The sequence below is a fragment of the Nicotiana tabacum genome, chromosome 14, assembly GCF_000715075.1.
Source record: "Nicotiana tabacum cultivar K326 chromosome 14, ASM71507v2, whole genome shotgun sequence".
In the NCBI taxonomy this organism is placed as follows: Eukaryota; Viridiplantae; Streptophyta; class Magnoliopsida; order Solanales; family Solanaceae; genus Nicotiana; species Nicotiana tabacum.
Window position 1 is genome coordinate 73,110,772 of NC_134093.1, and position 9,002 is coordinate 73,119,773.

General features: G+C 34.8%; 1 long non-coding RNA gene across 1 annotated transcript; it reads right to left on the minus strand.

Annotated features, from left to right (window-relative positions):
• Positions 1–494: 494 nt before the first annotated feature.
• Positions 495–8,616, minus strand: LOC142168748 (uncharacterized). The gene is made up of 2 exons (XR_012698704.1): positions 8,299–8,616; positions 495–3,302 (listed from the first exon to the last, which is right to left on the minus strand). It is a non-coding gene; the product is annotated as an uncharacterized LOC142168748 (long non-coding RNA).
• Between the last annotated feature and the right edge of the window lie 386 nt (positions 8,617–9,002).

Genomic DNA, 9,002 nt, shown 5'->3' on the forward strand with positions numbered 1-9,002 from the left:
AAGATGAAGAAAAAGAAGGAAAGCTAATAGATAAAGAGAAAAAAGGCATGATTTTTGTATAAAGAATTATTGACTTTCCATTCAAATTGATTATGTTTAGAGATTAATAATTAATATTTCTATTTTAATAGAACTGTGTGCTACAAATATAAATATTTTCCTGCCACAACTGTAATATTGGATTTCATGCTATGAATTTATTATATTTCTTTTAAATTGTGACAGTTATGTAAAGTTACCACGAAAATAAGGCTTCTTTTTTAAGTTTGGCCCGAACGCAAGGGTCTGCCCCCATCATGGTCAGGACTTTTCAACATCTCATTTGCGATTTCATCAATAGTTTCCGTGAAAATTTCAGAAGAGCAAAATCGCTTAAATTCCTACTTAAGATGATAATTTCCAGATTTAGATCTAAACTTTAAACCAATCAATTTCACTTAATCTAACATTCAATAGACTTATCATTTACTAACCCAAGCATGCTAACATGTAGATTCAAACAAAATTTATTTTTATTCATACGAGCAAAAATGCAAAGTTCAGGAAGACATGCGTATCTAGATTGGAAACCGAAACGGCTTGAACAAGGACCAAATAAAGGTCTGAAAAGGAGATGATGAAATTTAAACCACAAAGTGATAGTAAAATCAGCAGAAGAAGAACAACAACTTCCACTTCAACTCTCAAACAAACTGAGACCCCATAAAATGATTGAAACAGTTTGTAGAATAGAGAAGCTTCTCAGCTCTTCTTTTGTCTGTTTTTCTGTTTCAAATCCCAATTTTTTTTTTTCTGAATTCCAAACATTCTAGCTATCTCGTGTGTGTGTGTTAGTGCAGATGTCAGGACTGTAGATGAGAGAGTGAGTGTGGGAGAATTTTTCCTGTGCTTTCTCTGAGATTGAGGTCAGAGTAGGGTGGCTGCTAGGGTTGGTTTTTTTTAGTGGGGATCCGTCTGCTCTCTGGTGTTGAGAATGGAAGGGGAGGGGTAAAATTAGGGTCTCCTCTAATAGAGTGGGGGAGATGGGTGTTTTAAGAGAAGAGTATGGGTCAGGCTATGGGGTAGATTGAGCTTCTAAAAGGATGGGCTTGAAACAATTACAAAATTAGTCACTTTGGACTCAAATTTTAATTAAAATTATTTTGTGTGGCTAAACTATTATATACTTCCTCCGTTTCAATTTATGTAAATTTATTTGACCGGGCACAGAGTTTAAGAAAAGAGAGAAGACTTTTAAACTTGTGGTGTAAAACGAGCCACATATATTTTGTGTGGCTATAAATCATTATATAAAGGTAAATTATTTTCAAATAAGGAAATATATCATTTATTTTGATACGGACTAAAAAGGAAATAGGTTCACATAAATTGAAACAGAGGAAGTATATTTTACTCAATAATTGACTAATGACCTAATTAATTAACTAACCTAAGAATGTATTTTTTTTTGTTTTTAGATATTTACATAATGTATTTAACAATGTATTTAAATCCTAAAATGCAATTTAAAATCTAAAATGCTATGAAATTAAGATTTGAACATTTTTATGATTTTTATGATTTACGATATTCCTAACATGCATAAACAATGCGAATAAATAAAAAATAAAGAAAGAAAAACTTCTAAAATTCATAAAAATAATTAAAATTATTTTTGGATTATTTTTAGGAGTAATTTCCTATGTGGGACAAAAATTAGGTGCTCACAGTTATCCCTCTTTGCTCAGAAACATGAAGAGTTTTCGGACAAAGATGAAGTGAGCAATCATGAACAATTTTTGCCCGTTTGATACTCCATGGAAAGCGTTTTGAAAAAGTTTGACCGAACCTTGCTTCGAAGGTTGCTTACATATCCTTGGCTATAAAGAAATCTGGTCAGTATGGTTCTGGGAATTTTGGTAGCTGGGACAACCGATAAGCTGTAATTTCACTGCTGTTGCTGCTGTTTACTGCTTGCTGAGCTCCTTATTACACCAAAGTCAAAATGAAAAAGACTAATCAAGCCTATCAGTTACGAGTTACAAGATTCCTATATATGAGTCTTTTGAAGCTTGATCTTGAGTCTTGGCTGGTTCTTCATGCAGACTCTGATTTGAACCTCGATACTTTCTAGTTGCAGGTGCTAGTTCATTCTTCTTTGGTTTCTTCGGATCAAGATGGGACATGCAGAGCTTATGGCTTCAATCATGTCTTGAGTTGTCCACATCTTTTCTCCGCTTCTGCATTTTGGATTCACTTCTTTTCCTTTTCTTTTCTTTATTTTGGATTGAGACTTCTTTTTTGGTCATCTCGAGCCCTTCCTCGAGGTAGAACCTGCTCAGACACCCAAAACAGACAAACGAACGAAATATTTCTGCCCCAATTTTCAGTAGGAAAAGTTCGTGAGTTATTTGTAACAAAACTCAATACTACTTCATTATTGAAAGCGATAAAAGGGTTGGGAATGGTGTACCCGGAGAAAACATGATTCTTTGGGAATGGTGTACTCTGATTGTCAAAATGGTGTCTCAACTAAAGATTTGTGTACCTTATTATGTTGGGAAAATGTGGCCAGAAAATGATATACCTTATATTGGCAAAGATATCAGGGAGTGGTATACCCTGCATTTAAGATCAAATCAACTAGGGGGTATCATACCCTTTATTGGAAAGGCGACTAGGGAGTGGAGACCCTATGTTGGAAAAGAAGACTAGGGAGTGGAGATCCTATATCTAAAATAAAAATCAACTAGGGAGTGGAGATCCTATGTCTAAAATAAAATCAACTATTGAGTGTAGATCCTATGTTGGAAAAGGAGACTAGGAAGTGGAGACCCCTATGTCTAAAACGAGCCAAGAAGAATTTATATCCTAGGAGAAAAATTCATTAGACTAGGTTTTCTTATCTTAGGAGAAAGTTCATCAGACTAAGACATTTATCCTAGGAGAAACATTCATCAGACTAAGTTTTATTTATCTTTGGAGAAAGATTCATCAGACTAAGATATTTTTAAATTTTTTTTTAATCTTAGGAGATAGATTCATCAGACTAAGATTTCTATCCTAGGAGAAAATTCATCAGACTAGACTTTCTTATCTTAGGAGAAAGATTCATCAGACTAAGATTTTTATTTGGAGGAAAATCCATCAGACTAAGATGTATTACTCTAGGAGGAAAAATGTGAAGAGCAATGGAAAGATTTTATGCACACTAGCAAGACAAATAAAGGCAAAGATTTGAGAAACTTCCCTTTGTCGGCTCTTATCTTCTCTTCTTTTTCTCTTTTTTTTTTTGGAACCACTTTCCTTGCACTGCTTTGTTCCTGTTTCAAACAAAGAAAATTTTGTCAGTTATAAAAGTGGTGGTCGGTTTGTGACCTTGAGTCCTAGGCAGCTTGGCTTTTGCTCAATCAGTTTGAGTCGGTTTCAAGAGACTTTTACTCTACATCAACCCTGATCGTTTCATACCTAGTACCATTTGTATTTGTGGCTTAATCAGCCTTATCCCAACTGGAAATCTTTGCTTAGGTGACCTTTTCTGTGTCTTGATTGACTTCCTGCTTTTTGAGCAATTTGTCTATCAGAGAGAATCACCAGTTATCTTTGCTTGCGCCTAGTAAGTTGACAATAGTATTTTGGGAGGAACCATTTTCATGAACCCTCTAGACATATTGACAGTAAAAACTGAGTGTACTGGCCAAATTTAACTTGTGCAACTGAAAAGCTAATAGCAGATTTTGAAATCTTTTCTTACTTATTTTGACAAGGATTGACTCAGAGTGAAGGGACACAATGGTGCAAAGAAACAGTATTAACAAGAAATGCCCCTGTCGAGAAGGACATAAGGAAGAGTTTTATTTTTCAATAGATAGCCTTAATGAATCATGACATGCATTTTGGACTTAATGGCCGATCTACCAAACTAATCCAATCTTTCCTTTTACTATTCTTATGACCTTTGAAGTCGGGCTTTCTCGTGCCAATCCTTTACATCAACTTCACGACTCACTTTCGACTAGTGGTGCCCCGAGGAGTTTTCACCAACAAGTCTTTCTCATTTATTTATCTCTACTTACCGTCGCCTTACAGTGCCCGTGAAGGTTTTCATTAATAAGACTCTCTCATTTTTCTTTTATTCTTATTTTTCTTTCTTGTGTGAGCAACTTGACAGTGTTTTATGTCGTGTGACAACTGTTGCTCATTACATGCGTCTCTTGGCATTCTTGAAAGCTGATCAGGAGGTCTTTATTTGGAAGGGTTTTGGATAAGGTTGGAAAGAAGGGTTGACATGAAGGCTCAAAGTAGACTCAAAATGAGGGGTTGTAGACTTACAACTCTTGGAATCGACTCTTTCAAAAGTGAAATAAAATCTTTGCCTCAGTTTTAGATATTGGAAATTTTTTGGATTTTTATTTTTTAACTCTTATTTGGTTGGACCAAACTATGTAAGCCTGCCTACGTATCCTTTTTTAAAGGAATTAGGTCAAACGTAGTTCAAACATCTGACCTAACTATTTTTTATCTTTCTTTCTATTTCTTTTTTTTTTCTTTCTGTTCGCCCCAACTTCTATTTTCTGGGGGCATGGGCCTTTGACTGTTCTTTTCTTCTTCTTTTTTATTTGAACTTTCTAAGAGTTGCCCCAGTTTGTACTCTTGGGACATGGACTTTTCGATTCATTTTTTTTTCATTTTTTTTTATTTCAATTTTTTTTTTTTTTGAATTTTAACTCAAAAAATGATTCCAAAAGAGGGTGATCAAAGAAAATAACACATGCTCAAAAGGGGTAGCGAAGGGTATAAGGTGTTTGGATAACCAAAAAAGGGCCTCCCAGCCTCAAAAATGTCAATCATGTATCCTTTCGTGATCACAACATTGATCAACATGTTGCTGTCTTCTTGGTGTGTCGTGGTCGAAAGACACTTTCCATCCATTAATGTCAAACTTTCCACCAAACTTCAGTTGATTCTTCCTCAAACCCGACCTTCACAATCATTTGAAAGTAAAAATCATTAACCTCCACCGGTATGACTATTCTAGTTCCACATGAATTTTACTCCAACTTAATTTCAAAGTGTTTTGACTCTTTATTCATCCTCTAAAGTGTCTTTTCTCAGTTATCCAATTCAAGATTAAATCGGTTTTCTAAGATCTGGCCAAAAATTCTGTATGCATGTCATGTCACTAGAACTAGTGGCGAAAGAACTAAGTATAGAATGACACAAAAGGACAAACTGCATTTCATTGAATAACAGATGAAAGGATTTGACGACAAGACAAAGAAACTGAAATCTGGGTTACAACCCTGGATAGCCTAAATAATAGAAAAGATGACAAAATAAGCTACCAAGACTCCTCCCTGGCTAAAAGGGGAGTGACTTTCCAGTTGCTAAGCGATATCTTAGCCACAAATTTGCACATCAGCACTACTACAACATTCAATTCCCATGTCTCCCCATCATCAAATCATCCCGAGCAGACCATGTTTTATTGCTCAAATCTAGTAAAGTCAACCCCACATTTACCTTTATTTTTGATTTTTCACCGCCAACTTGCCTACTTGCCTTTTCGTGACCTTAGTTGGAACAATAATAGTAGTTTTTGTTCCTTCGGTTAAGAAGGTGCTTTCATTTTCGAGGGATCTTGGATTATTTTTTGTGACTCGTCATTGCAAACCAACAAACCGACCACCTTTAAGTAGCTTTTATTTCAAAACAACAAGCATGTTAGAATAAACACTCTTTTTTTTTCTTTAGTCAATCTTTTTTTTTCTTTTCTTCAAAATCATTCGATCGAACCTGATGTGGGTTGCCTATGTATCATGTGGGAACATAAATCAGATCTTACGTAGTTCGGGAAGATCAGAAATAAGGTAAATAAACTAACTCTTTTTGGATTTTGATTTGATTTTTTTTTAATTTTCAAAAGAAAGACTCATAAAGAAGAAAGAAAGTATTTTTGGATTTTGATTTGTTTGTTGTTTTTTAAGAATTTTTGAAAAGTAAGACTTCTAAAGAAGAAAGAAAATATTTTTTTATTGGAATTTCGAAAGAAAAATTTCTAAAAAAGAAAGAAAATATTCTTGGATTTTTGAACTTTTATTTTGAATTTATGAAAGAAATACTTCTAAAGAAAAAAGAAAATATTTTTGATTCTTGAATTTTCTTTTCAATTTTCGAAAGAAGAATAAAAATATTTTTGGGTTTTGAGAAGAAATTAAAAGGAAAATGTTTTTGTATTTTAAAAAAAATTGAGGTGTAAAAGAAAGACTTTCTAAAGAATGAAGTAAATGAAAATATTTTTGAATTTTTTGAAAATTGTTGGCCGGAATCGATGAGGTTTGCCTACGTATCTCACATCCGGTGAGAATCAGACCCGCGTAGTTCGGTCAGTTTTGACGCAACAGGAAAATATGACTTTTGAAAACATTGGCTCATTTTGAAATGACTTTTCTTTTTCTATTTTATTTTTCAAAATTTCGGCAGAGTTTCGAGATTTTTTAAATACCTAAATTTTTAGAACCGGGTAAATTTTCTCTCCCGCCTCACTCTTGATTTTTCTTGATTTTCTTTCCCTATTATAGAAGCCAATCAACATGCAATCCGAAAACAAATAAATACACAACTAGCACGTAAAATGCATCATGATGGTCTTTTAAATTGGGTACACATGTCCTAAATGGACCCAACCCCTGTGTTGAGTCCCCAAAGTCAAATGCACGTGATACAAACAAACGTACCTACTAGGGATCCGGCATGAGGTTATGTCATTCTAGGTTTGAACCCTAGGGTGTATTGTTCTAGACCTGGCTTACCCGAGCAGACAACTCGAGCCGGGGGGTAGGGGAAGGACAGCGTACCGGGAATACATAAGCTTTACCGGCTTTGCAACTTGTCCGATCCTTATTCTAAAATTGAGGGTATGAATCTAAGAGAAAAGAAGCAACGCGAAGCGCACGCTTCCCAGAAGATTTAGAAAACTCAGAGAGAAGAAGTGTGTCGTAACAGTTTTATATACAGTTCACGGCAATATCAAAGCGGTAAAAAGCGGCAATTAGAACATTAGGCCCAAACATGTAATATCAGACAACCAACAACAAGCCAAGTATAAAAGTCATCTAAGCTCGAATTCTGAACCCTGAACCAGAAGTTCTGGGTTCGTGATTCCCCAACAGAGTCGCTAGAGCTGTCCCACCTCCTTTTTCCCGAGGGATAGGGAGTTTTTCCAATTGAAGTGACATTATTTAAAATGAGATTATTTATTTAATTAGAGTCGCCACTTGGAATAATTATGGTGTCCCAAGTCACCGGTTTATTTTAAAATCCCAAATTGAGGAAATTTGACTCTGTTTAAAGTCTGCAAAAAATCAGAAGACCGGGTAAGGAATTCCGTTAACCCGGGAGAAAGTGTGAGGCACTCCCGAGTTCCGTGGTTTTAGCACGGTCGCTCAACTATTAATAATTGACCTAATTATCTGATTTAATACATATTTGAAGCCTATTGTGCATTTTTGACTTTTAAAACCGCTTTTAGTATTTATAGAATCTGCTCAAATAAGTCGTGATGTCGCGCACTTGTTTATTTTTGTACATATTGCTAATCGCGTCACGTGAAACGCACTCGCGACTTACAACATGTTTATCATTATTATTTGAAGTTATGGTCAAATCGCGTGAAACACGCACTCGAGTTGAGAATTATGTATCATGACTATGCCACGGGAACCGTACCCATAATCACGATGATTTATTTATTAATCGCGCCTAAAGAAGCTACGACGTTCATGAGATTACTTTCCTAAAGCTACTTTGAGATTTGTTGTGACATGACATATGTAAATTTTTTTGTAAGATCAGCTATAGGATTCATTGGCAGATTCATTTACTTGACTTAAATGAGAGGAAATCAAATAAAATAATTCATAAGAAAGTGGCCAATTGTAATTATTTAAAGAAACTAAGCCAATTTATGAAAGGAGAATGGGTCAAACACGTTTGCTATTTGAAAATAAGGCTTCTTTTTGAAGTCTGGCCTGAACGCAAGGGTCTGGCCCCCATCATGGCCAAGACTTTTCAACATCTCATTTGCGATTTCATCAAAAGTTTCCGTGAAAATTTCATAAGAGCAAAATCGCATAAATTCCTACTTAAGATGATAATTTCCAGATTTAGATCTAAACTTTAAACCAATCAATTTCACTTAATCTAACATTCAACAGACTTATCATTTACCATAACCCAAGCATGCTAACATGTAGATTCAAACAAAATTCATTTTTATTCATACGAGCAAAAATGCAAAGTTCAGAAAGACATGCATACCTAGATTGGAAATCGAAACAGCTTGAACAAGGACCAAATAAAGGTCTGAAAAGGAGATGATGAAATTTAAACCACAAAGTGATAGTAAAATCAGCAGAACAACAACAACAACTTCCACTTCAGCTCTCAAACAAACTGAGACCCCAGAAAATGATTGAAACAGTTTGTAGAATAGAGAAGAACCAGCTTCTCAACTCTTCTTTTGTCTATTTTTCTGTTTCAAATCTCAATTTTTTTTTCTTCTGAATTCCAAACCTTTTAGATATCTCGTGTGTGTGTGTTAGTGCAGATGTGAGGACTGTAGATGAGAGAGTGAGTGGGAGAATTTTTCCTGTACGGCGGCTGCTAGGGTTATTTTATTTTTAGTGGGGATCCGTATATTCTCTAGTGTTGAGAATGGAAATGGAGGGGTGAAATTAGGGTCTCCTACTAATAGTGCGGGGAGATGGGTGTTTTAAGAGAAGAGTATGGGCCATGCTATGTGATGGATTGAGCTTATAAAGGGATGGGCTTGAAACAATTGCAAAATTAGTCATTTTGGACTCAAATTTTAATTAAAATTAATTTGTGTGGCTAAACTATTATATATATTCTACTCACTAATTGACTAATGACCTAATTAATTAAGTAGCCTAAGAATATATTTTTTTTGGTATTTAGATATTTATATAATGTATTTAATAATGTAATTAAATCCTAAAATG